The following is a 26,763-nucleotide window of genomic DNA, read 5'->3' as shown; positions in this document are numbered from 1 at the left end:
CTTTAAGAACATCTGGAGAGGCCCTGCTCTTGGTCCTGCCATCATCACAAATACGGTTGGCGGGAATGAGAGACAGGGCCTTCTCGGTGGTGGCCCCTCAGCTATGGAACACCCTTCCTAGGGAGATTAGTTTGGCTTCCTCGCTCCTATCATTCCAAAAGAATCTTAAGACATGGCTTCACATGGGTGGCTGAGATAAGTGACACCTTTGCTTTCTGAAGGCTCCATGTGCACTTACCTTGCGCAAAGTGACTAAAAATATGGTATGAAACCACCTTCAGGTTATGTGTATATATGACACATCAATGAATTCTGGGCTTAGAGTTGGGCCCCATCTCCAAGAGATCTCGTTATGTATGCCAATAGAGATATTCAAAAATCCGATCTCCGCAACACACTTCGGACAAAAGGATGCTCACTCAGCTTACATCTATGCTGATGATCGTGCCATTACCACTCAAGCAGGGAGCTTTGAGATGGTAGAATAGAAGCTCTCTGAAGCTCTAGGTGCTCTTACTGCCTATTACAGGGAAAACCAACTGATCCCTAATCCATCTAAAACACAGACATGTGCCTTTCACCTTAAGAACAGACAAGCATCCCGAGCTCTGAGGATTACCTGGGAAGGGATCCCACTGGAGCATTGCAACACACCCAAATACCTGGGAGTCACTTTGGACCATGCTCTGACCTACAAGAAGCACTGCCTGAACATCAAGCAAAAAGTGGGCACTAGAAACATCATACGAAAGCTGACTGGCACAACCTGGGGGTCACAACCAGACATAGTGAAGACATCTGCCCTTGCGCTATGCTACTCTGCTGCTGAGTATGCATGCCCAGTGTGGAACACATCTCACCACACTAAAACAGTAGATGTGGCTCTTAATGAGACATGCCGCATTATCACAGGGTGTCTGCGCCCTACACCACTGGAGAAATTACACTGCTTAGCCGGTATCGCACCACCTGACATCCGCCGGGAAGTAGCAGCCAATAGTGAAAGGACCAAGGCAGAGACATCTCCAGCTCATCCCCTGTTTGGGTATCAGCCAGCACGTCAACGACTTAAATCAAGACATAGTTTTCTTAGATCTACAGAGACACTCGCTGGAACACCCCAGCAAGCGAGAGTCCAAAAGTGGCAGGCCCAAACCCAGCACCTCAATCCATGGGTGATAGCAGATGAGAGACTCCCCCCTGGGCACACAGAAGACTGGGCGACTTGGAAGGCGCTGAACAGACTGCGCTCTGGCACCACGAGATGCAGAGCCAATCTTAAGAAATAGGGCTACAGGGTGGAATCCTTGGCATGTGAGTGCGGAGAAGAACAAACCACTGACCACCTGCTGCAATGCAACCTGAGCCCTGCCACATGCAAAATGGAGGACCTTCTTGCGGCAACACCAGAGGCACTCCAAGTGGCCAGATACTGGTCAAAGGACATTTAACCAACTACCACATTTGCAAAATCTGTGTGTTTTTTTTTCTTTTTCTTTTTAATCTGTGTGTTTGTTTTGCTCTGTTAGAATTGTAATACAATGGTATGGTTGCTGATGACACGATAAATAATAAATACTCAGCTTACATGTGGAAGCTCTCTTTGTTCCGTTTGGAGACTTGTCCAATGGCCATGGAAAGGTATAACGCAGCCCTCCAACAGTGACGAGGCTGCACGCGAGAAGTTAGGACTATCTTCTCCTTAAGAAAAGGCGCGGTTGCTCACCATTGCCAGTAGGCTCATTTTCATATATCCACCTCTCCTTCCTTTCTCGCCGCCCAGAAACCTGTTCTAATATTGCGCCCTAAAGAATCTCCCGCTTCGTGTTCAGCCCGGTCCCAGCAGCCCCGCAGCCCCGACATGAAAGCATTGGGATCCTCGATCTCCGGAGACTTTCCTTAAATGCGCAACAAGCGGGAAGGCGGCGCCTGAGATCTCCGCGGCGTTTCCTTGCTCGCTCGCTGCTCTCCTCTCTCTCTCTCTCCAAAGGATGCGCTCCGGCGGGCGCTTGTATGCTTCTATCTCGGGATGCATCTGCACTAGAGACTGAATGCAGTTTGGCACACACACACACACACCTTTAACTGCCATGGCTCAATGCTATGGAATCCTTGGATTTGTTGGTCGGTTTTTGGCCAAAGCTTTCCTAAAACTGCAGCTCCGGTGATTCCATAGCATCGGCAGCCAAAGCGGGGTCAAGCAGCACCCACGCCGGTTGTTGTGTGTTTTCCGGACTGTATGGCCATGTTCCAGAAGCATTCTCTCCTGACGTTTCGGCTGCATCTATGGCAGGCATCCTCAGAGGTTGTGAGGTCTGTTGGAAATTAGGAAGATGAGGTTTATATATCTGTGGAAGGTCCAGGGCGGGAGAAAGAACTCTTGTCCATTTGCAATTGGCCACCTTGAGTAGCATTCAATGGCCAGCTAATCACCTGGCCAGCTAAGAAGCCAGACCCTGAAACTGCTAGGCCATTCAATGCTAATCAAGGTGGCCAATTTCTCCCACCCTGGACATTCCACAGATATAAGGTAAAGGTAAAGGTTTTCCCCGACATTAAGTCCAGTCATGTCTGACTCTGGGGGTTGGTGCTCATCTCCATTTCTGAGCTGAAGAGTCGGCGTTGTCCATAGACCCCTCCAAGGTCATGTGGCCGGCATGCCTGCATGGAGCGCCGTTACCTTCCCGTAGAGTGGTACATATTGATCTACTCACATTTGCATGTTTTCGAACTGCTAGGTTGGTAGAAGCTGGGGCTAACAGCGGGAGCTCATGCCACTCTCCAGATTCAAACCTGCGACCTTTCAGTCAGCAAGTTCAGCGGCTTAGTGGCTTAACCCACTGTGAATATCCACAGATATCTAAACTCCATTTTCCTAGTTTCCAACAGACCTCACAACCTCTGAGGATGCCTGCCATAGATGCCGACGAAGCGTCAGGAGAGAGTGCTTCTGGAACATGGCCACACAGCCCGGAAATCTCACAACAACCCAGTGATTCCGGCCGTGAAAGCCTTCGACAATACACAGCACCCATTCTACAGTGCAGATGCCCTCTCGGTTGAGACGAGGTCCCGGGTGCCAAACCAGGCTGCGGGGGACGGGAGGAGAAGGAGTTCCGCCCTGCCTTTCCCTGCTTCCCTAGCGACTCGCTTCCCCAAAGACCATCCCACCTGTAGCAGGTGCGCCTTCAGCAGCCTGGGCTTCGGGAAGGAAGGGAAGCACCACTTGCCCCCGCTTTCCCTTCCATCGGAGCCTCCCAGACTGGGGGGGGGGGGGCACACTCTTGCTTCCTCCCTGATCCCGAATTCTTTTCCCGGAGTGTGTTTCAGCGTGCAGACAGCCCCCCCCCCCCCCCGCCCCACTCTCTCTTCGCCCCTGTCCTTTCCCTTTCCCCCCACCCCAGACCCAAACGCCGCCGGATCTATTTTTAAACCCATGCCTGCCCCTTTCGTTTTCCCTCTCCATCTCAGCCAACAAGCCAAGCCCCCCCCCTCCCGATTTTTGTGATTTCTCTTGGCTCTGACGTCGCCTGGAGAGAAAAGAAAGGGAGGTGGGGTGGGTGGGGGAAAGAGAGGAAGAGACTGCAGCAAATTGGGCAAGGCCTGGGATTTGAGGTGCCGGCTGGGGAAGGGTTAACCCCCTGTGACTGTATGTTAATGAGATCCACGGTAATAGGAGGAGGCTGGCTTTGGCGGAGGCCGCCGCCGCTGCCGCTGCTGATGGGGAAAGCGAGGAGCGCAGTGCCAGCCTGGAGCCCGGCGAGGAGCGCACACCAGGCAGGCAGTCAGGCAGGCAGCGGCCCTGGCACCGCGGCTGGAGACTCAGCCCAGTGCGCCTGCCTGGCCGGGTGTGTGTGTGTGAGAGTGTGTGTGTGTGTGAAGCCGAGGGAAGGAGGGCGCGAGGCAGAGGCAGCTCCCCAGCCATGAAGCCAGCGGCGGCGTGAAGGCAAACCCAGGCGAGGCTGCCGGGAAAGCGCCGGTGCCAGGCGGCAGGCAGAGGGTGGGCAAGAGCCGGGAGAAGCAGCTGCCCATCCTCAGCTTGGAAGATCAGCCGGAACCTCTCCAGCGCCACTTTCGGAATACAGATCCGTGCCCTGCTGTGGGTTTCCATGAATCGGGACTCGGTGTGGATTACCGCTCCCTAATTCGGAAGAGGAGGAGGAGGAGGAGGAGGCGGTGGCACCAGCGTGGGGAGAAAGCTGGCTGCCCCCCAAGAGAAGCGGCGGGAGCCGGTCTGGAGAGCGGGTAAGTGGCAAAGGGTTACCCACCAGCCTGGCCCCCTTCCGCACCCGAATGCCCAGCTCAAACTGGGTGGGCGGGGAGGGAGGAGAATTGCCGCGCTCCCACCCATCTTGCTGCTTTTGCCTTCCCAACGCTCTTGGGATTTATTTATTTTTTTTGCACCCCATTTGATAGATAGCTGCCTGTGTCGTCTTTGTGGCGGGGGTGGTTGCTATGCTGTCCCCACCTGCCCTCTCCGGGCACTTCTCCTGGTGGAATTGGCTCCTCTCCTTCAACGCTGAGCTTCCATCAGCCTTTCAGAGAACCCCCCGATTAGGCTTGTCTTTCTGGAAACACGTGTCCCTTCGGAACCCCTTCTTTTAGAGGGGACAAGACTCCCCAGGGGTTCTTTGCAGCTGCAGCGAGAGGGTGAAGGATTTCCATTTTTTGGGAACCTCCCAGCCCCATTCCTCACTCAATCGGATGCTTAGCTTGTTGCTGATAGCTCTGCACATGGGGAAGGCAAGTGCATTAGAGGAAGCAAACAGGTTCCGAAGGGAGGAAGGAAGGGGGAGTTCCCACTGAGACAGCCTGGCTGGTCTTGCAGAGTCTTCAAAGGCTGATGAGACATGGCTATCAAAGCAACCTTCCTAGGCTGAAGAACATCTTTCCAGGGAGTGAATAAATCCATATTCCAAACCGGGAAACCTCAGAGGAAGGCAATGACAAGCCTGCCTTGAAAAAACCTTGCCAAGAAACCCTTAAGAGAGATCTCCATGAGCTGGAGTTGATTTGAAGGCACATGACAAACACCATGAAGTGATGCACAAAGCACCTGCCTCCCAAGGTGTGCATGTGTACACTAAATGAGCCCATCCTTTAAATTTCCTATCTGCTGCATGACAAACAGATGGGTTACTTAGCATCCTTGTTTGCCCAGTCTAATATGGGATACTGTCTTCTCCAGAGCAAGCCTTGAGTGTTTCCAAAGTTTCTGGTATGTATGGATGGTTAAGCGCTCCTACTTCAGCACACAGTGGCATTAGACAAAAACTCATGGATTGACAGGGAACAAACAGATATTATAGTGGGGTGGGGTAGGGGTGGGAGAGAGAGATATCTGTTGTGTTGAGTGAGTTTAACATGTGAGCCAAAGAAGGTACTAGACAAGGCTGCTATATGTTCATGTGTTGCACACGTGCAAGAGTGCACATACACCTGTGTTTTGTTTCCTTGCATTTCTGCAGGATTTATGTAAGTCATCAAAGAAATGGGTAAGTTTAGCAGCTCTGCCTGATTGTACTTTATGAGCTCTCATCAACTGGATGACACTGTCTGACCAAGTTCAGTAAATGACCTACTTCTCCTCTCTGGTCATGCAAATGATAGCTATATTTTATAGAGAGCAATAGCCATTCAAAAGCAGGGTGTTGATATTTTAAACAATTATTTCCTGTTATATTTCCCATAGTGAGCTCCTCAATCCTTATGTGAACCTCTGGCTCTGTAAAGGTGGGGTTATTCCTTTATTATATACATGATATGAGTAAAGGAAAACAGCTAGCTCAAGATAAAAGTTCAGTACAGAGTTTGGTTTTTGAGATATATAGCACCTGGCAAACACCTTTCTTAACTCTATGCAATGGTCACTACAAAAAGATGAAGTCATTCTATTTACGGAACTCTTTATTGCTCATGTCATTTAGATTTGTAGAGTCTTGCCCCATCCCAGCTAAACTTACAGGTAGTTTTTTTTTTTTTTTTTTTTTTGCTGTGGAAACATGTTACAGATGCTGCTTTAGAATCTGAACAGATTCCACAAAAGTGAGTCCTTTCTCCCCTCTCCTGCTGGTGATGCTTCTTTGTTAACTCTATAGTCAGCTCATCTCCTCAACTGAAGAATCTGAACTTCCTAGGCGCAAAGAAAGCAAGGAGCAAAACTCAACATCCTAAACTCCCTGAGAGCATCAAATAAATGCCATCATCTTCCTTTGGCTCTTTAAGTGTGTTCAGAAAATTTCATGCATGGGACAATATAGCTAAAGGAAACAATCTTTACAAGTGAGTGGACCACAGAGTCTTTCAAAGAGGTCTGTTTTATTCTAAGAGACACAATGCTGAAAGGAGTCGTAAAAACTGAAAAATCAATTGGGCATTTGTTTACTTTCCTCTCTTAGGAGGTTGGCATCTTCAATGCCCCATGATAATATTTAAGACTTTGGTTGACAGATGTTGGAAAGAATTCTAAGGCTGTTAGGACGCCAACATAAAACACTCTAAAGCAATGAGGAGGTGTTGTACATGTTCTGTCAGAGCTTCCCATAATATACCAGCACTCCAAGAAGAATGATGAATGTGGGTTAAAAATTATTCCAAGGCATCCATAACTAGTGCTTATGTACCATGTCTGACTGTCTTTGCCCACTTGTGCAGCTGTTCAAAAGTGGATCTTCTCAGAAGCCAGGCATGTAGTGTGTGTGTGGGGGGGGGGGGGCTTGAGGGGCATCAACCCTCCTCTGAAATTCTCAGGGTGGTCAACAAGAAGACCTTACTGGTACATTATTTAAACTGTTATGTTTATTCATATCATGATCTGCTCACCATGCTCAATATATCCCATAGGCATGGGGGTATTAGGATAATGATACAAAAGGTTTGCTAGAGTAGATCCTCCCCCCCCCCCCCCAATCAAAATCCTGGCTATGGGCCTGTCAGAAGCAATCAAAAATTATGCCAGGCTTCACTACTGACAGTGTAAATTATTACTTCCTTATTTTCAGTTGCACTGTTTCCAATGTTGCCCTGTATTGGTGTATGTATTTTCAAGTTGCCTATTGATTTATGGCAACACCATGAGTAAAGTTTTCTTGGGCAAGGAATATTTAGAAATGATTTTGCTATTTCTTTCCTCTGGAATATTTGCCCATAGTACCTGATATTCATTAGTGGTCTCCCATAAAAGTACTAACCAGGGATCACCCCACTTAGCTTCCAAGATCAGTCAGGAGCCTTTAAGGTATTTAGGCAGCTTCCCTGACATTATATGTGTCTTAATTCCATTGCTCTTCCAGCCTTTGCTATCACACATCTGTCTGCTTGACCATCCATCAACTTTTATACAACCATAATTATTTCTGTTTTGTTCCTAGAACATTTTATTACTCTTTCAAAAGAATAACAACAATAGTAAGAAAAAGCTCCACTCTCTGCCCAACCTGAGCCAGCAGTGTTTTTGAGAAGCAGAGCCTTTTCCCTTTTCCAAACAATCCTGATTATTCAGCTAATCTTTATTTCATGGGCATGTTACAAGAAACACACAAACAGAGGGAGAGAGAGTTGAAGGCGGTGACACGTTTAAAATACACAAGAAAGGCGCTGGCAGGAATATAATCGTCCTTATTCCTTCTGACATGAAATATTTATGGCTCTAAGTTGTGGTGAGGTTCTCGCTCCATCCCCCTTTGCTTTGCCATCTTCTTCCCACCATTCACCCTCAGTAAAATAATATTTAAACAATTCAACATGGGGCCCTTCTTTCTGACACTCTCCCCCCTCAGCTGTCTCTCTGTGTAGCTGCATACAGCTGTCTACATGCATAGCCAGGGGGTACAATGTACTTCTGTCCATCACTACAAATGGGAAAATCAGGAACTGCTAGCCAAGCGACTCCTCAAATCACCGAGACCCATGCATTGTGTTACAGTCTGTTAACTAGAAATAATTCACAACCATCCATTTGACTGAGGGGTGGGGGGAGAAATCCACAAAAGAGACCCCCATAGACACGCTGTTTGCCCACCCCTTTTCTTCCATTTCAGATGCATGTTTTCTGCAGCTGACTTCTGCTTTCACCCTCAGGCATTTGGGTATTAATTCATTAGATCGGAACCTTCTTTCTTTCTTTTGGTCACCCTTGGTATTTCCCCTTCTTCACCCCCCTCCCACTCTTCAATACAATTCAAATGGTGGTGAATGGACAAAACTCCCTCAAGGGAAACATTTTTTCACTTAGTTACAAAGATTTCATGGCTAATTAGAGTAAATGTGGTTTTTAGAGTGTTAATCTCTTAACCAGCTTGGCTTGCAGGCCATAGAGCTTACAAAAGCAAGAGAATGCTGAAGTAGAAGGAAGTGATGTTTCTTAAGTTGTTTCTCAATATTGATAGTAGACCTTATCCTGTCAATAGCAGTCCTTGATAGCATCAAGTTTAGTCTCACTGCACATCTCAGCTAAGCATTCTTTTGTCGGTCAGGATACTTTTTTCATCTTGATAAGGTTTTATCTCCTCCTATCCTACATTCATATGCTACAAACTCTTGTCTGTGAAAGCCTCAATGGGTGAAGCAAAGGAAAGAAAGGAGGTTTCATCAGTAAAGAAGAAAACTTTCAAGCTCCAGCAATGATTACTTTCAACAGTGATAGTCAGTGTGGTGGAGTGGTTAGAACATTGGGCTAAGATTTGGAAAATCTGGGTTCAAATCCCAACTCAGTCATGAAGCTTCCCAAGTGATCTTGGGCTAATCCTTCTCTTCTTCTTCAAGCCTGAACTATTTCACACAGTTGATGTTATGTGGAGAGATCTGGAGAAATGAGTCTGATACTTTGTACTCACTGGAAGAAAGGTGGGGTGAAAATTTTGGAAAATCAAACAGACAGTAGGGTGAAGGCAAAATATCATCCTGGTCAGATATGAATTACTGCCTAAAGCCACCTCCCCCAATCTGTTGCCTGCGTAGGTCTTTCCCTGCCAGCATTGCCAATGGTCATGACAGGAGCTGTTACCCAACCGTTCAGAAAGGTTTCAGGCTGGGGAAGATGAGTGTGTCCTTCTACTGAAAAAAGGGTTCAGTGCACTAAAGAAAACCCAGCATGAAAAGATACCAGTTTCCCCCTGATCCTGGAAGCTAAGCAGAGTTATCCCTGTATAGTATTTGAATGGCAGACTGCCAACAAATACCAGGTGCTGGAGGCTATATTTCAGAGCAAAGAACTGGCAACACCACCTCTGAGTATTCCTTGCCTAAGGAAACCTGATGAAAAATTCATAGGGTCACCACAAGTCAACAGACAACTTGAAGTCATGCAGACACACACGCATAGCCTCTGAAGTATGATGATAACAAGAAACGGTGCTGATTTATGGATGAAACCTCCCAGTTTTGTTTTCTGTCAAGCTAGGCGAAATGATTCAGTCCTGTTGGTATCTCTGTTTCCAATCTATGCAGTGAAAGCCCAGACTTGTTGTCTCTCAGGTACAATCTTAGAGCACACATACTGATAACAAGAAGTGGTAAGAAGCAGAGTGCTTTGGGTTATGCCCAGCATGTTCATTTTGCGTTGAGACCACTGTTATGTGAATGACAAGTAGAGAAAACCAGTACTTGCGATTCTTCTGACATCATTTTTCAGCTCCAGAAGGTTTAACGGTGGCCTTAATAATCAGTCCACTTGTGCATGTGTAGGAGAGAGCAGTGACCTTTCTTGGTTTGGAAGAAGCTTCACACTCTGGAACATATGGTTCCTGCCAGGTTTGCAGTCCACCTACTCTTTGCTATAATTTGGACATAAAGCCCAACTAAGAACTTTCAGGGTGTTGAGGATCCTAAAACCTGGCAGAAACAGAGCCACCGATTAAGGGTATCATGGATGTTATATACAGCAATTTGTTCATTGAAATGTGTGTGTTAAACCCTCCTCTGTATGCTCAAGATACCTAAAGGCTTTTTAGTGACTTTGATCTTTTCCTTTTTCATGTGGACGGGTATGGAAGTTTGCAGTGCTGTCTTTCCCCACTAGAGGGGGGCTTTGGCAGATCAGAATGGATATACCAAAGAGTGGCTTTTGTGTGGAGTTTGAGGAATACCTTATTCAGAATTTGCTATAGATTGTTCCCAAGGAGATGATATCCCTCAAGATGCACAGTGTATGTTTGTATGTATATGAGTGTGGATATTCATACATTAGTATTTAAAACATTTCCTGCTCTTTTGTGAAGTCCTAGCTGAGAACCGTGTAAGATAGCAATAGGTGGTATTTGAGGCCTAGATAAACATGGGTGAATTAACCATAATAATGCTTTCTCCACTCATTTCTGTCTGTGAGAAAAATACCTACTTTTGGAATCTTTCCAGCATGATCTCATCTTGTGGTCTTCCTGCCGTTGTCAGAATTTGGCTATAAGGATGCTCACAGGTGGTGGTAAAATTATACCAGGGGAGCTAAGAAATTTACAAATACATCAACCTGGCAAAGCAAAGTCAGTAGAGGCTTCTCTCTCTGTCCCTAATCCAATACAATCTAACCTTGTGCCTTGTCTGCCTCTTGCTGTTTTGCCTGAGTTATGTCCCATCTCTGTGTTTCATTGGCTGACAGAATACAGCACAGCTTTACTATGTTGACAAATAAGGCTGCCACTGGCATTTCTGCAGGGGAGTGCATGCCAGGGAAGGGGTGCTGGGAAAGAATTGGCCTTCCCTTATTCTGATCTGATCTAGCCCAGCTTGTGTTTCTGTGCTTAATCTCTGCTTTTCTTTGGGTGGAAATTGAACTGGGGAGTGGGGTGGCTGGATTGGAGCGAGAAGGCTGAAAATATGAAAAGAGATACATATATTGTGTTATAAACATTTAATCCTGCTTTGCTGTTGCTAAAATTACATTAAGAGCTAGAGATAAAAAGCATCAGAGTGTGTGTGTGTATGCCAGATCATCTTAAAAGGCAGAGTGATAGTAAGCTCAGTCACACAACCATCATTCCAAGAGAGAGGCGAAGCAAATGATGTGTGTGTTGGCCAATATGCTGGCACGCTACAGTTGGGCAAGAAATGGGGCTTTGTTTAGTATGTCCATAAGGGCTTGTTGAGCTGTTGCAATTGACCATTTTCATAAAGCATTAGAATAATCTGCTGGTGGGAGTCATGGCTTGGTAAAGTTAATTTTTGGAGAGTAAAGTTTCCAGAATTCGCCTGCCAACTCTGACAGGAGTCACAGTAGAACCCGTTTTGCAATTAGAAATAAATTAGCTAGGCTGAAGATCCTCAAAGGTGCCCAGAAAACAGTGACCTATACTCATGGAGCTGCTCAACGAATCAGTCCAAAGTTTTTTTGGGTTTGTGTGTGTGTGTGTGTGAGGAACAACTTGAGAAACTACAAGTCGCTTCTAGTGTGAGAGAATTGCAAGGGTGTTGCCCAGGGGATGTCCGGATGTTTTACCATCCTGTGAGAGGCTTCTGTCATGTGCCCGCATGAGAAGCTGGAACTGACAGATGGGAGCTCAACTCGCTCCTCGTATTTGAACAGCTGACCTTTTGGTCAGCAGTCCTGATGGCACAAGAGTTTAACCCATTGCGCCACCGGGGGCTCCTAGTCCAAAGTGAATGGGCACCAAGAAGCACAGTGAATGCTAAACATTGAATAGCTTTTCCATGTATCAGTTAGGGGTGTAATTCTTGCTTACTTTTTAAAAAAAGGAATCAATAAGTAATTTCCCCCCATTTTTATCTCACTATAAGGGCCTCATCACAAAGGGCAGGCTAGCATCCCACTTTGCCAAGAAAAGAGAGGGGCAGCACGGAGAATCCGTTGGCCCACACACAGCTCCTTCTTGGCAATGCTTTTCTCATTGCATGGGGGAAGCATCATCCTCTCGAAAGTGTCCACCAATGATTTCACCCTGGTTGGGGGCAGAACCTCTGTCAGAAGTCACATTTATTTATGACATTGTGTGATAGTTGGCATGGGACTCTGTGCATTAGATGAAGTGAAAATGTCCTGGAATGATAATTTCCCCTGTCTGGTGAGCTCGTAAGAAAGCCTTTGGAAACTGTGCATTTGGAAAACAGAATTTTCTGCACAGAAAACAGGAAGCAGAATTTTCTGCACAGAATTTTTTTTGCATCACAATATTTTGTTTTGGGATAGGGGTGTTAGAGTAGAAAATGGCTTAGTTATGGGAAGATTTTGAGGGCTTTTTGAGTTGCAAAAATAAGGTTCATGTCATTTGACCCTCTGCTTCAGTAAGTAAAATGCCTTGAGCCATCGCTGTGTTTACTGACTTGTGGCACTAACTTTATTTTCTATACTCATCAGTTGCCAAGGGGCCTGTGACTACTTTGTGATAACAGGATTTGTGTAATGAGTCTCAAATAGCATCCCAAAATGCTGAATCTAAGAATTATTGTTCTATTTAATACAATTGCATGGAGCCCTTTTAGAACCCCACCTCCTGTTGAGATATCATGGAGTGCGATATCCCCATCTCCATTGTTATTAATGTGGTATTAACCACTATGGGAACTGAATAGCTAGAATAGGTTAAGTCACTTGTTACACCTAATTAGTAAACCCATTAAAATCAATGGGACTTAAGTTTCTGGTAGTTAACAAGTACCATTTGTTTTAAGGGATCTGCTCCAGATAAAAGTAACATTGGCTGTAGCTTTACAATACTGGCATAATGGCATGTCTTCAGATAAGGGAATATAAAAATTCATGGCACTTGCCCCTTGAAGATAAACCAGGTGCCTAAAGTAATTTAAATTACTGGAAATTATTGCTGCTGAAACAACTAAGAACTTAGGAGCTAAACTGCTTTCTCCCTCTATCTTGTTCCATCTCATATTCCTCCTGTGCTCCCTCATTTCTGTTGTGCCTTTTAAATTGTAAAATATGTGGGCAGCTGTTACTTTTTTGTGGTTGCCTTGCCAACCAACTGTATTACAGTATTAGACTGTTATTACCATCAGCCTCAGCCAACATTGTCAAGGTAGTGGGAGTTGTAGTCCTAAACATCCAGAGGCTGTCAAGTTAAGGATAACTACTTTACCTACTTTACCTCTCTTACTGGTGAGAAAACCTCTATCACCTGACTACTTTCCATTGGATCTGTTAGGATACACCAGGGACCACTTTGACCAGGGACCACTTTGATCAGGGACCACTCTCCAACATAACCACTAAAAGGGTTATGAATCAGTTTTTGGTCAATTTTAGATTCAATTTGGTTATTTGGAGTGCAGGTTCAGAAAATTTCATTGGATAGACCACATCCGCTCTAGTTTCTGATACAGAACATATGCCACCTGCTTACCCACAGAAAAACATTTATCTGGAGCTGATGTGGTCTATCCAATGCAATTTTCCGAATCAGCACCCCAAATAATCCCAGGAACAGGCCTAAAAATGAAGACACCAATGCATCCCCACTTCCAGGCACCACATGGAATGGCTCCGCTCAGGGGAAGGGAGGAGGAGGAGAAGCAGCAGTCAGAAGGTTTGTTGTCGCACCTTTCATGGATAGGCCACCTCTCCCCTCCCATTTCCTCGACATGATAAGAGGGTTTTGTTAGACCAGTCTCTGTCGTTGCAAAGGTGTAGTAATGCTGAGGCCGCAAACCATATTTTAGTTCTTGGTGAGCACTGGTGGTCCACAGACCACAGGTTGGGTACCACTGGGATACACCAATGAGGACAATTGCAAGTCTGAGTATACTACTTCTGATGAAACTCATGAAGAGAACCAGACCTTTCTCCAGGGGATAACTGAATATGCTGTTCATGGTAAGTTGCCTTGCACACTTATCCCCTCCCCTAATGTCTGCAAATATCAATATGAATATTTGTAGAGAAAGGTCTTCAGATACACAAAATCTCCAAATACTACAAATGTCAATGTTATATAATCAGACTTTAGGAGGGAGGAAGTGTAATCTGTGTATTTATTATCAGAAGTGGAGCAATTCTAGGTTGAACCAATGATAATGATAGTGTTGATGCTAGAAAAGGACTCAAGTGAAACTCATATTTAAGCTGTTGTTGGTCTTGGACACATCCATAGGAAGAAATGGATCAGCATTTATAGATTTATGATTGAATTACATTTCAAAATTAACAAGTTGGGTTTTCAATCTCAGTATGGGTAGGTTGAGTGCGTCAGAAGACATCCTCCTTCCTATTGTTTAATTTAATAGTTTGGAGGAATAAATGAATAAAATTGGTAGAAAACTATTATTTGAACCCCAGAATGACAGGATATCCCTATAGGTCCAGGCAGATCCATATTACTTACTTACTTAGGTGATCCCTCGTTGTCTGAGTATGATGGCTTTCCAAGTGCAGTGTCTTGGCAGTGGGTATGTAGGTGACTGTGGCTGTTGCCCATATTAGCCTTAACATGGCATCCAGACAACATTCCTTTTCATTTTGTCTTCTGACCAGTTTAACTGAGGTTGTCCCTTATGACTTTTTTAAGCTTATGATGTTGTTAATCAGATCACTGTTTCAGATCTCTTATATTCAACAATCCACTTTAACCCAAAGTAGCAAATATCTCTCTCTCTTCCATTCAATCATGTCAAGTTACCTATTTCAATCTGTAAGATAGAAATTATTGGCAGAATTTGCCCATCTTTGGCAGAAAAAAAATACAACAATGAAAAAAAGTACATAACAATTTCCTGTCTTTTCATGACATCCAAAGTCTATATAGAATTCTTCCTCTGCCAGCTTCCTTTGACTCTAAATTCCACCTACACATTTCACACCTGCTCTTTCTGACTGTGCTGTGGAAGTCCTGCAACCTACCCTGAGGTGGCTTTTTCTGTGCTTCTGCTCTGTCTCAATGTTATAACGTTGTGTTCCCAAAGGCCTCACTTCTGTCACTTCTACCAGAGTTTGTGCCGCTGATTGAAACCAAAGCAGGAAAGCGCTCTGTTGTATTAGCATAAGCCTGCCTTCCCTCATGGAGACAGGCAGTACTATGCATCACAGTGCTTTGAAGTAACTTCCTCTGTTTCAAAAGATAGTGAAAGGTGACATCTGGGTAAATATTACAGTGACCTCTCACCTCCTCCTCCTCCTCCTGCTGCTGCTTCTTTTTCAGTTGCTTCCTAATTGAACAATTGGTGAGCCCAAAGCCTGAGTATGAAGAGGAGGGGGGGGGGGGGAGAAGAAAGAGAGTGCACAACCCCTCCTGCCCAACGGATGATTCATTCTCCAAGCAGGCACCAAGTCCCCTGGTGGGTGGGTGGTGGGAAGAAAAGTTCCAAATTTTACATGTGAGTCCTGTGATTTTCAAAGCCAAACAGCCAACAGGAAAGGAAAGTCTCCTTCCGAGTTGCCTGAAGTGATTGTGGGACTGGGCAACTGTGAGATAAGCATTTTTCCGTCAGCCTCAAAGACCAGCCATTTCACAGTAAAGGAGCAAAGCAGCCGGGCTTTCTAGCTGGATGAAGGCAGTTGAGGTCTTGAGGTTATCATGTTAAGAAAACTTGGCTTTAGGAAAATCTCTGCAATTTTGTGATAGTGTTTTTGGTTTTTTTCTTCCCTTTTTGCCGCAAGTATTTCAATGTTAGTCTACAAAAGATTGACCTAGTATTAGATTCAGTGTGCATGGCCCCAGAGTCCTGAGCATTTTATGCAGGTTCAAATGTCATGTAGTGATAGTTAAAGATGTAGATTGTTACATGCATTTATTTTATATTTATATTTGAAATCTTCATTTCATCTGTAAGCTGAAAGTAGCATATATGACTATAGTCCATCTCACAACATCCTTTTTGGGGTAGGTCAAGCTGAAAGAAAGTGGGTGACCAAAGGTTGTCCAGTGACTTTCATAGCTGGGAATCTGCTCTAACTCTACACCACATTATCTGTCTGTAATTTCACAGTGTATTTTTTCAGACAAAACACAAAGTGTTACAGGAACACGGCTGAGAATGAGGTGGCCTGAAATCAGACCAAAGTAGAAATATACACTGGATTTGAGTCCCTTTTCAGAAAGTATAATTTCTGCAGTAACATTTAATACGATTTTTTTTTCAAAAAAAAGTAACTGGATTGTTGGGCAGAAAGAAGAGATATATAAATAGAAATATGAGAGCAGATGGATATTTCAGGCATAGCAGATCAAAGAAATGGAACAGAGACTGAGAAGTGAAGAATATTGAAGAACACAGAGAACCTTTGTATCAAGATGGGAGACAGATAGATTCATGGAAGATAAGGCTCTTAGTGGCTACTGGCTATTAATGATGGCTGTTTCTCATGCTACTTCATATGGGAGACCAGCAATTACTTTTTCCAATGTGTCAGAGAATGGCACTATAGTTGTACCTACCAATTATAACTGATTCTTTCATACCTCAAATCACCAGCAGCTGGTGGCTTGAGGATCAGCACCAACCATGGTCTCACCACTTTGAGTTGCATTGCCACATATTTCCACTAGTACCAGAAGCAATATGGTCCTCAGTACTCATTGCTGGTGAACATGAGCAAGAATGTATTACAGTATATATGTCCTGTTTGTGGGCCTTCTACTGGGGCATCTGACTGATGAATGTGAGAAAAGAATATCCCTCTAAAAGGAATGGTTTCTCCATCACCTTGTGCTGCAGAACACTATTGTGAAGAACTGAGAAACCTCTGGTGTTGGTTTTTGAGTTATACTGAGAATTGCAAGAAGTGTTATTCTAGCTGTGTACTGGTAACTTAACACAGCATTTAGGCCACTCTTCTCTGGTGCATTATTTCTTATCTAAACAATAGGCCTGGGTAACAACGCAAAAAATTGTTTCTAAAATCGATTTGTATTTGGGGTTTTTTTGCGTTTCGATATTTAAAATAATTACAAAAATTTCCTTTGAAAAAGTTCAGTATTTACGAAATTTCGTTAATTTCGTTTTTAGAATATTTTTTGAATTTTTTTGAAATATTTATTTATAAATATTTTTTGAAATATTTAAAAATGGAAAATTAACAATGCTTGCCCTGTTGTGGAGCGAACACAGCCACAGGACAGGGACAAACTCACACACACAGGCACACAAGGGTCTTTTCTTTTTTTAGAATATTTTTTGAATTTTTTTAAGAATAAAAGAAATATTTTTCAGAAATATTTAAAAATGGAAAATTAACAATGCTTGCCCTGTTGTGGAGCGAACACAGCCACAGGACAGGGACAAACTCACACACACAGGCACACAAAGGTCTTTTCTTTTTTTAGAATATTTTTTGAATTTTTTTAAGAATAAAAGAAATATTTTTCAGAAATATTTAAAAATGGAAAATTAACAATGCTTGCCCTGTTGTGGAGCGAACACAGCCACAGGACAGGGACAAACTCACACACACAGGCACACAAGGGTCTTTTCTTTTTTTAGAATATTTTTTGAATTTTTTTAAGAATAAAAGAAAAAGATATTTTTCAGAAATATTTAAAAATGGAAAATTAACAAAATGCTTGCCCTACCCTGTTGTGGGGCGAAAACAGGGCAAAGCCTCCCCGCTGCTCCCAGCAATGAATGAATGAATGAATGAATGCAAGCACAAGCAATGAATGAATGAATGAATGAATGCAAGCAAGCAGCCAAGAGCCAACCATCAAGCCTCCCTCCCGCACCTCCCGTCTCCTTCGCAATGAGCAATGCGGCCACGCGGAGCCGCTTTTAAAGGGCAGCCCGCCCAATAACAATGAGCCACGGTGCTTGGGAGCGCCGGATTGGCTCCCGGCGCACCCAGCATCCTCCATCTCTAAAACGTCATTTCCGAAACGGGCGGAAGCCCGTAAAAAAGATGGAGGATGCCATTTCAATATTTAAAAACACTTCCGGGTTTGAAAATATGTTTTGTAATCTTTTTGTAATTGTTAAAAATAACGAATATTTAACGAATTACAAAATTAACGAACGAAACCGCCCAGGCCTACTAAACAATTTCACAATGCTTGCTTAGATACTGTAGTTGCTTGTTCTTGAACCATGGTATTTCATCATCCCTATCCTAGAATATATCCTCCTATGATTCCAAATATTTGATCCCTTACAAAAAGTCTTGGCAACAGACTGATGTAGTCATCCTCATTATCTCATTGGGCCCCTCAAAAAACCCCAGATATCATTTTATTGACAGTGTGGATTGCGAGCTTGCCTAAGACCACATTCTGAATTTCTCTCTGGGATTAGATTTAAATCAACAAATTTTCAATCATTATTTTTTTAGCCACAACATTCCCTTGCAGTTCTTATCTGTTGTTTGGAAGGCAGTTTTTTTGTTTCTGTCGATATAGCTACTGCGCTGCATAAGATAGTCGAGCTCTCAATGTTCTTTACCAGCTTTCAGGAAGTTTAGCAAAACAGGAAACTTCTAGGGAGCAGTTTGAAATTTTGTAGTCACAGACTGTTCTGCATAAAGAAACTCTCAGGGTAGTGGACTGCTGCTGCTTTGTTCAGAAATACCAGGTCCCTATAAAATACTGACTCTTTTTGGAATACTTTATTCAGGTTATTTCCAGGCATGATCTCTTCAGGAACAGTTGCTTCAAGGAGCAGTTTTCATGCTTGCTGGAGAACTAGATATTTTGCTACAGGTCAATTCCCCTTTTTGTCATCAGAGAGCCTATGAAATTCAATAGAAATGTACCTTGCCTCTTCATTCAGTAACTTCTCAGCTGGAAAATGGAGGTTCCTTCAAGATTTAAAATCTTTCCTTCCATCCATGTTCAGCCAAGGCACAGGCAAATAGAAAATGTGTGTGCCATCTTGAATGAGACATCCTGAGGGAGTATAAAAAAATCTGTAAATTGTATTATCTTCCCACGGAATCCTGAGTCTTGGAAGATACGATCAGTAAGGCCCCTTCTACACTGCCATATAAAATCCAGATTATCTGCTTTGAACTGGATTATATGGCAGTGTAGACTCATATAATCCTATTCAAAGCAGATAATCTGGATTATCTAATTTGATCATCTGTATTATATGGCAGTGTAGAACGGGCCTAACTTTCATTGATCTGATCTCAGCTGCAGTTGGATGCACTGGATCTGAAACTGAGATCAGGTCAACTAGAGCTACCAAAAAATCATCTGCTTTTCACAGGTCAGGTCTGTGATTTGCCAAAAGGTTAGCATCTCCACATGTATTCCCACCATTCCACAAAAGAGGAATTCTCCAAAAAGCAATGACCACACAGAGTTGGGTATGCTTCAACCACTAGATGACTCATTGATATTTGCACATTACTCCTGCCCTTTCCTCATATACCCACATAACCATTCTTATTACCAGATTCTTTGGTAGAAAGACAACAAGCAAGAAAATTGATTATACACAGTATGATCCCCACATCCACAGGGCAAGTATTTGTGGTTTCACATTTATCTGAGCAAAATTCTATGGGGTTCATGCATCAGAGTACCTTCATTTCATTAGGATTCACTAATAGCCATGGTTTCATGTATACACACAAAGCCTGGGAATGTATTATCCCAGAAGTTGTACTGTACTTTTGTTATGTCAATATCACAGGTAAGGCCTGTTGGTATCATTTTTAGCTGTGTAGCAATGGAGAAGTATCTGGAAATTCTCTGCAACCCAGTTAAGGAGCAGCCTAGGAGTTCTTATGTGCTTGACTGCCTTTTGTATAATAATGTTCTGATATAAAGGTTTGTGCAATGCAGCTTTTCAAAGCATAGAAATCACACTGCATGGGCAATTCTAGTGTATCCGTTCCACCAAATAAATTCTCTAACTTGGAGGTGGTCACAAATTCTGGCAACCTAGGTTAGAAAGCACTGGAATGAATTCCTTGGAAGATGTAAAGACAACTGCTATTTAGGGGCCTGGAAGCCTGTTTTGCTGTTTGCTACACCCCCCCCCCTATATAGAGAGAGAGAGGGGGGGGGGGGGTGGAGAAATAATAGATAAGAAAGAAACACCTCTTTCTTCTTGACAAAAAAGGGCAAGAAACCCTTCAGAAATCCAGATTGATTTTTGTGAATGGCTTTCATTGCGGCTGGTTTTTAAAACGGAATCGTTTAGCTTTCCTTTTTTTATGTCTCCTTTTCCCAAGTTCATCTCTAAAAAAAGAATCTGCACTTTTGTGGAAACCAACTTTCAAATAACCCTCTGTTGTTGTTTGTTGTTATTGTTGTATTCCCCAGTGGACGCGCTCTTTATAATTTAGCTCTTGCTCATTTTAAGTAGCCACATTTGGGGAAATCTCTTCTGGGTGCTTTTGAAATGTTGATTGCTTGAGAATAAATCAGCAGGCATGTTTTTCAGAAACAGCCACATCTATACACTTGCCACAGAGAACAGACAAAAAAGAACCACAGGAAAGAGTTGAAGGGCAGATGATGCTCTTGGGTTAGCACAGATATAACAAATCTTCAGCTGGTCATTTCTTGGAACAGGAGACTGCCCTGGGAGCCCACAATTTGAGAACCATGCCTCAGATTTCTGAAGCAAAAAAAAAAAAGGGAGAACACATTAAGTGTAATAAATAACATTGCTATGAAGAATGTAAATGTATGTTTCCTCTCAATGTCATGTTTTTGCATTTTCCAACTTCAAACTACAGCATTCTATATTGTGTTTATGTTGCGTTATAATCTCTCCTCCTATCCCTGCCCCATTTTTTGTGCAGGTGAAGCACTGAATCAAGTTGTGACTGTTGTAAATGACACGGTGCAAATTATCTTCCACTGAAGATGCATGAAGTCCATTGGGAATAATAAAAAGACCTCAGATTTCTTGGACTACCATTTCCTTTCTCTGCCCTTGGTTGACCTTCATTTCAGCCCTAGGGCCCTTCCACACAGCCCTATATCCCAGAATATCAAGGCAGAAAATCCCACATTATCTTCTTTGAACTGGAATATAAGGCAGCGTGGACTCAGATAACCCAGTTCAAAGCAGACAAGGATTTTCTGCCTTGATATTATGGGCTGTGTGGAAGGGACCTTAAACTAGCACTTTTAGAATTGTTGATCTCATTTTCCTCCTAGTGATAAGATATCTTTGCTTCTACCTGAGATGCTGCCAGCAAGCAGGACCTCCAGCACCTCCCCTTTAGATAGGAAAGTGGAAAGAAATACTTAGTTTTGTCTATCACAATATATTTCCTACAGTAAACAGTGATTTTATTCTTTTGCTAAGCCAATGGCTTGTGTGATTGCTTTTCAGGGTAAAGCAAACACATCCAGGGAGCTTGATATTGCAGAGGGCTGAATGCACTTGTTGCTGGTACATATTCATACAACTGCAGCTATTGTATAGTCACTATAATTCCCTTAGTGCCAAGAACAACACTTTCCACTCACTAATAGAATTCCAACTCATTGTTGAAGAATACTATTTAAAATATCTGCTGTAGGTCATGGATATATATATATATATATGTATACACACACACACACACACAAACTAGAGTGAAGGGGAAGTAAAATGTCTCCTTTCCTATGATTTATTTTTATTTCCTTACTGTAGTTGCTGCACCACTGATAAAAGTTTGAACTTGAGAAGCCAAGCAATAAATACTTTTAAAAGACCACTATATGTTCTCCACAGCAATTCTTTCCATCTTGTATCCTTTATATGTGAAGCAGGCATGTAGCCGGGGGGGGGGGGGGCTGAAATGTTCATGGTGGTCCGCGAGAAGGCCTTCCTGGTACATTATTTAAACTGTTATGTTTATTCATATCATGATCTGTTCACCATGCTCAATATATCCTATATGCATGGGGGTATTGGGGTAAAGAAAAAAAGGTTTGCTAGGGTAGACCCTCTTTCACTCAGACTCAGGCCCCCCAAACCAAACTCAGCCCCCCCCCCCCAACAAAATCCTGGCTATGGGCCTGATGTGAAGTGATATTGAACTAGGGTTTAACTCCAGAATCAATTTTGTAAAGGCTCAGTGTTGGGATGTGTAAAGGCACTGGGGATGTGGGGATGGTGGGACGTGAGGCTCTTTAGATCAACTAGCCAAAAATGGCCTTCAACATGTTGTTAACCTGCATCTCCCATAGTCTACATTCTACATCACCAATGGCAAAGGGTTATAGGAGGTATTATCCACTAATCTACATCTGGAGGTCTACATATTTCCCACCCCTGTCAGAAAAATCATAGTATATCCTCTGAATTTACAGTGAAGGATTTTTGAGTCAAAAGGTATGGTTTCATGTTGGAATTTGATTTCTGAGGAGTTGGAGGGCCGAGAAGGTACAGGATATTTTGGTCGTTGTCTTGATGGGCAAAGAAAGAACTTGAAAATGGTAGATTCCTTTCCATGCGGTGTGAGTTACAAAATAACATGTTGGGTCATTTAGGGGAGGTTTTGGGCCTGCAATATTTTAAACCACCTTATTCAACAGAAAGGCTTCGTGTGCATCACTCCTTGACCTGCTGATTCCTAACTGTTTGCCTCAATGAGAGGGAAATGTTGGAAAGACCAAAACCAATAGCAGAGAAACCTGTGAGGTCTTCACAGACACCTCTCCTGTCATAGCAAAAACATGACAGAAAGATTCTGGATGAGAGCTTTTGGCTCCTCAGCCACCTCAAGCACTGTGGCTTGCTATACATATACTGTATAAGTGGGGCATCTTAGGTGGAAAACACAGTTGGCTGTCATTCATACTATGATCAGCTACAGCTGTGGCTTGTTGATCTGCTGCTATGGAGGTATTGAAAGCTTTAGGAAGAGCAACAGCAAAGTGGGTTATCTAAACCGGTGCTGGTGGATCTGCCACCTACAGCAATATAGTACCTGCTTAGCTTCCATAAAGCTCACAAACTATTTCTAGTTCCAACATTTCATATAATAATAGAAAGTTAGTGTGAGCATATGTAGAACAAATTTCCATTACTATTGGATAGCCATAGCTCAGGGATTAAAGCTGGAGCACAAATCACATTGCCCTCTGGATGTCATTGTATGAGATGGCAGCAATCCTAGCCAGCATATCCAATGGTGAATGAATGCTGAGACTTGTAGTCCCCACTATAACCGGAGGCTGCATTATTTCCTCCCTCTGGATTAGAGGCTAGGAAGCTCAAAATGTGTGGCTTCCAGGCAGGTTTTGTGCCAGCCACTTTCTTTGTAGCAATTATGCATGGTAGATTAAGATGTTTTTACATCATTAATTTAGCCAGTAAATGACTGTATGTTTGAAAACAAACATCCTCTAACATGCCTGACACTAGTTCCTTCCACTGTTTGTTTACATTTGTTTTTAATGATGAAAAATATATTAGGAAAACTAGCTGAATATTCATAGATGTGGTCATGGTTGTTGACTCCTTTTTAAAATTCTCTGCTGAGCATCATCAGCTGTAAACAAGAGTGAGAGCAATGTTTCCTCATAATCTAGTTACTTTGTTGCTAAATAGGATAGCGTGTTAATGTTCTCATGCCTCAGTTTTTTCCCCATTTAACATTTATTTACTTATTTTTTCCTACAAGACCAGACTGGGAATAATGTTTGACACATATAGATTGAAATTACTGAATGCATGGCTGGGTCAGCATGAAAAATGGGGGATATTGGTTGTAGAAATATCACTATCACTGTTATTTTAGGGATGGGAATAGTGGAATATACATTCCCCCCCCCCCCATATATTCTAGATGTACCCAGCAAAGATAACTTTGCTAGAGAAACTATGTAATATGGTCTGCTTCAGGCTGAAAAAGCAAACTGCTTCTGATTCAGCAACAGGAAGGGGAATGTGTTCTAGGAATTTTGGAACAAGGCAGGTTTTCCTGTGTCCTTGTGAAGAACTGCCCCGTGTACAAATATGTGAGCTATGAAAGATTTATCTTCATTCCAGGGAGTTGCTGGATTGAGTTTCTATGGCTGGATGTAGGAAGGAAGTGATTCAGATGCTGTCCCGTCCAAAGCGACTCAGAAATTGACAAAAGATTACAGTAGAGCTAAAATGGCAATAAAATGCCATTATAGGAAACCATGGACCTGCTCAGGGTCTGGCCTGAAAGCCAGATTTGGCATCCAATGTAACACTCCTTCCCAATGAAAGACTGTGATAAGAGCAGGGTTAATTTTTTTCTTTCACCCCTGGGTTCCTCTAATTTATTTATTTATTTATTTGATCCAGGAGGAAATGCCATTTATTCCCAGCACATGTACATAGAATCATAGAATCATAGAGTTGGAAGAGACCTCATGGGCCATCCAGTCCAACCCCATTCTGCCAAGAAGCAGGAATATTGCATTCAAAGCACCCCTGACCCATCTGGCCATCTAGCCTCTGTTTAAAAACCTCCAAAGAAGGAGCCTCCACCACACTCTGGGGAAGAGAGTTCCACTGCTGAATGCTTCTCACAGTCAGGAAGTTCTTCCTCATGTTCAGATAGAATCTCCTCTCTTGTGGTTTGAAGCCATTGTTTCGTGTCCTAGTCTCCAGGGAAGCAGAAAACAAGCTTGCTCCCTCCTCCCTGTGACTTCCTCTCACATATTTATACATGGCTATCATATCTCCTCAGCCTTCTCTTCTTCAGGCTAAACATGCCCAGCTCCTTAAGCTGCTCCTCATAGGGCTTGTTCTCCAGACCCTTGATCATTTTAGTCACCCTCCTCTGGACACATTCCAGCTTGTCAATATCTCTCTTGAACTGTGGTGCCCAGAATTGGATACAATATTTCAGGTGTGGTCTAACCAAGGCAGAATAGAGGGGTAGCATTACTTCCCTTGATCTAGACACTATGCTCCTATTGATGCAGGCCAAAATCCCATTGGCTTTTTTCCCCGCTACATCACATTGTTGGCTCATGTTTAACTTGTTGTCCACGAGGACTCCAAGATCTTTTTCACACATACTGCTCTCGAGCCAGGCGTCCCCCATTCTGTATCTTTGCATTTCATTTTTTTCTGCCTAAGTGGAGTATCTTGCATTTGTCTCTGTTGAACTTCATTTTGTTAGTTTGGGCCCATCTCTCTAGTCTGTCAAGATCGTTTTGAATTCTGTTCCTGTCCTCTGGAGTATTGGCTATCCCTCCCAATTTGGTGTCATCTGCAAACTTGCCTTCTAACCCTTCATCTAAGTCATTAATAAAGATGTAGAACAGGACTGGGCCCAGGACGGAAACCTGTGGCACTTCGCTCATCACTTCTTTCCAGGATGAAGAGGAAGCATTGGTGAGCACCCTCTGGATTTGTCCATTTAACCAATTACAGATCCACCTAACGGTAGTTTTGCCTAGCCCACATTGGACTAGTTTGCCAAAAGGTCATGAGGGACCTTGTCAAAGGCCTTACTGAAAACCAGGTACGCTACATCCACGACATTCCCTGCATCTACCCAGCTTGTAACTGTATCGAAAAAAGAGATCAGATTAGTCTGGCATGACTTGTTTTTGATAAATCCATGTTGACTATTAGCAATGACCTCATTTGTTTCTAAGCGTTTGCAGACCACTTCCTTAACAATTTTTTGAAACAATAACTGAATCATACTCTGATATAGAAGGTAACACAACATCCCTCTTGAGGGCCAGTGGGTTAGTGAAGTGCACCATATATTCTGTGGCATTCATAGCTCTCCTCTGTTAGCTTGTCCCAGCACCTGCCTTTCTCTGCCTAACAGTAGGGATGGCCATGCATAGGAGTAAAAGGCAGCTGCATTATATTCAGGCAAAAGGAATTCAGGGGGCACTGCAATATCCATGTAAAGATAATCCCACCTTTTCCCCATTCTATTTTCTTGTGTGTATTCAAGTCCTTTCCAACCAATGACTCATCTAAAGTGAACCTACCATAGGGTTTTCTTGGCAAGATTTCTTCAGAAGAGGTTTGCCACTGCCTTCCTCTGAAACTAAGAGAGTGAGTTCCATCACTGACCAAGGGATTCAAATCCTGTTCTCTAAAGTCATAGTCCAATGCTGTTTAGCCTTAAGTCCTAAGTTAAGTCAATGTGTTTGTATAAAGCTATTTTGCACTGTTACCTGATAGAAATGATGATTGATACAAAAATAAATCAAGTAATTTTTTTTTGTATTTTTAGTTTCAATTTTGTCACAGTAGGCACTCCCAAATTGTATTTTCTTCATTCTGCATTGGAATCAGGAACACTCTCTTTCTGCCAGATAGAAATGGAGTGCCTGTGTCAAGGGACAAAATCCAGAGCAGAAAAAAATAATGCAAAAATGAAAGGTCATAGAACCCTGTATTAAACCAAAAGGGAAGAAAACAGGACTAAGATTTGTTTCCTAGCAGTTAAATGCTGTTACAGAATGTGCTCATTTTTGTCTTATATATATTCTGCTTACTGCAGAATATATATATTCCTAGGATGATCACACACATTATGATTTGCATGCATTTTGTTTACTTATTGTTACAATTAACAGACATGCAAAGAATTTTAAGGCATAGTTCTGTAAGCCTCTGCACAGCAAAATTGCTTATACCAATGTTGCTGGCATAACACATTATTTGCATATATGCACTAATATCATCAACCAAGTCTGGATGTGGCTTTGACATATAGAGAAAAGAGTAGCTTAATTAAAAAAAAGAGGTGTTTTAGGAATAGTGAACAGTATAGAAATCAAAGGGATGAAAGCTATGACAAAGTAGGAGTGAGTAACAAATGTTCTATGTGGTCAGCAGTGCTTCCACTGGGGATGGGTTGGATTAGTCAAACCCATATTTTAATTTGAATCTTAAAGGCATGATTCAACACGCTATACTGTTTCCCTAAAATTGCTTCTGTACCTTGTACAGCGTCACTAGAGTTTGATC

The 26,763-nt window shown here is 43.0% G+C and overlaps 1 protein-coding gene across 1 annotated transcript in view; it reads left to right on the top strand.

Annotated features, from left to right (window-relative positions):
- The first annotated feature begins 4,146 nt into the window (after positions 1-4,146).
- The window catches only part of PLXNA2 (plexin A2), a 521,320-nt gene continuing 498,703 nt past the window's right edge, over positions 4,147-26,763 (top strand). Inside the window, exon 1 of the mRNA XM_060772844.2 lies at positions 4,147-4,245. The gene's annotated coding sequence lies outside the window, so the exon portion shown is untranslated. The remainder of the gene's footprint in view (positions 4,246-26,763) is intronic.

The sequence above is a fragment of the Anolis sagrei genome, chromosome 4 (genome assembly GCF_037176765.1).
Source record: "Anolis sagrei isolate rAnoSag1 chromosome 4, rAnoSag1.mat, whole genome shotgun sequence".
In the NCBI taxonomy this organism is placed as follows: domain Eukaryota; kingdom Metazoa; phylum Chordata; class Lepidosauria; order Squamata; family Dactyloidae; genus Anolis; species Anolis sagrei.
Note: the sequence above shows the minus strand (reverse complement) of the source record. Positions and strands in the feature narration are given on the sequence as shown.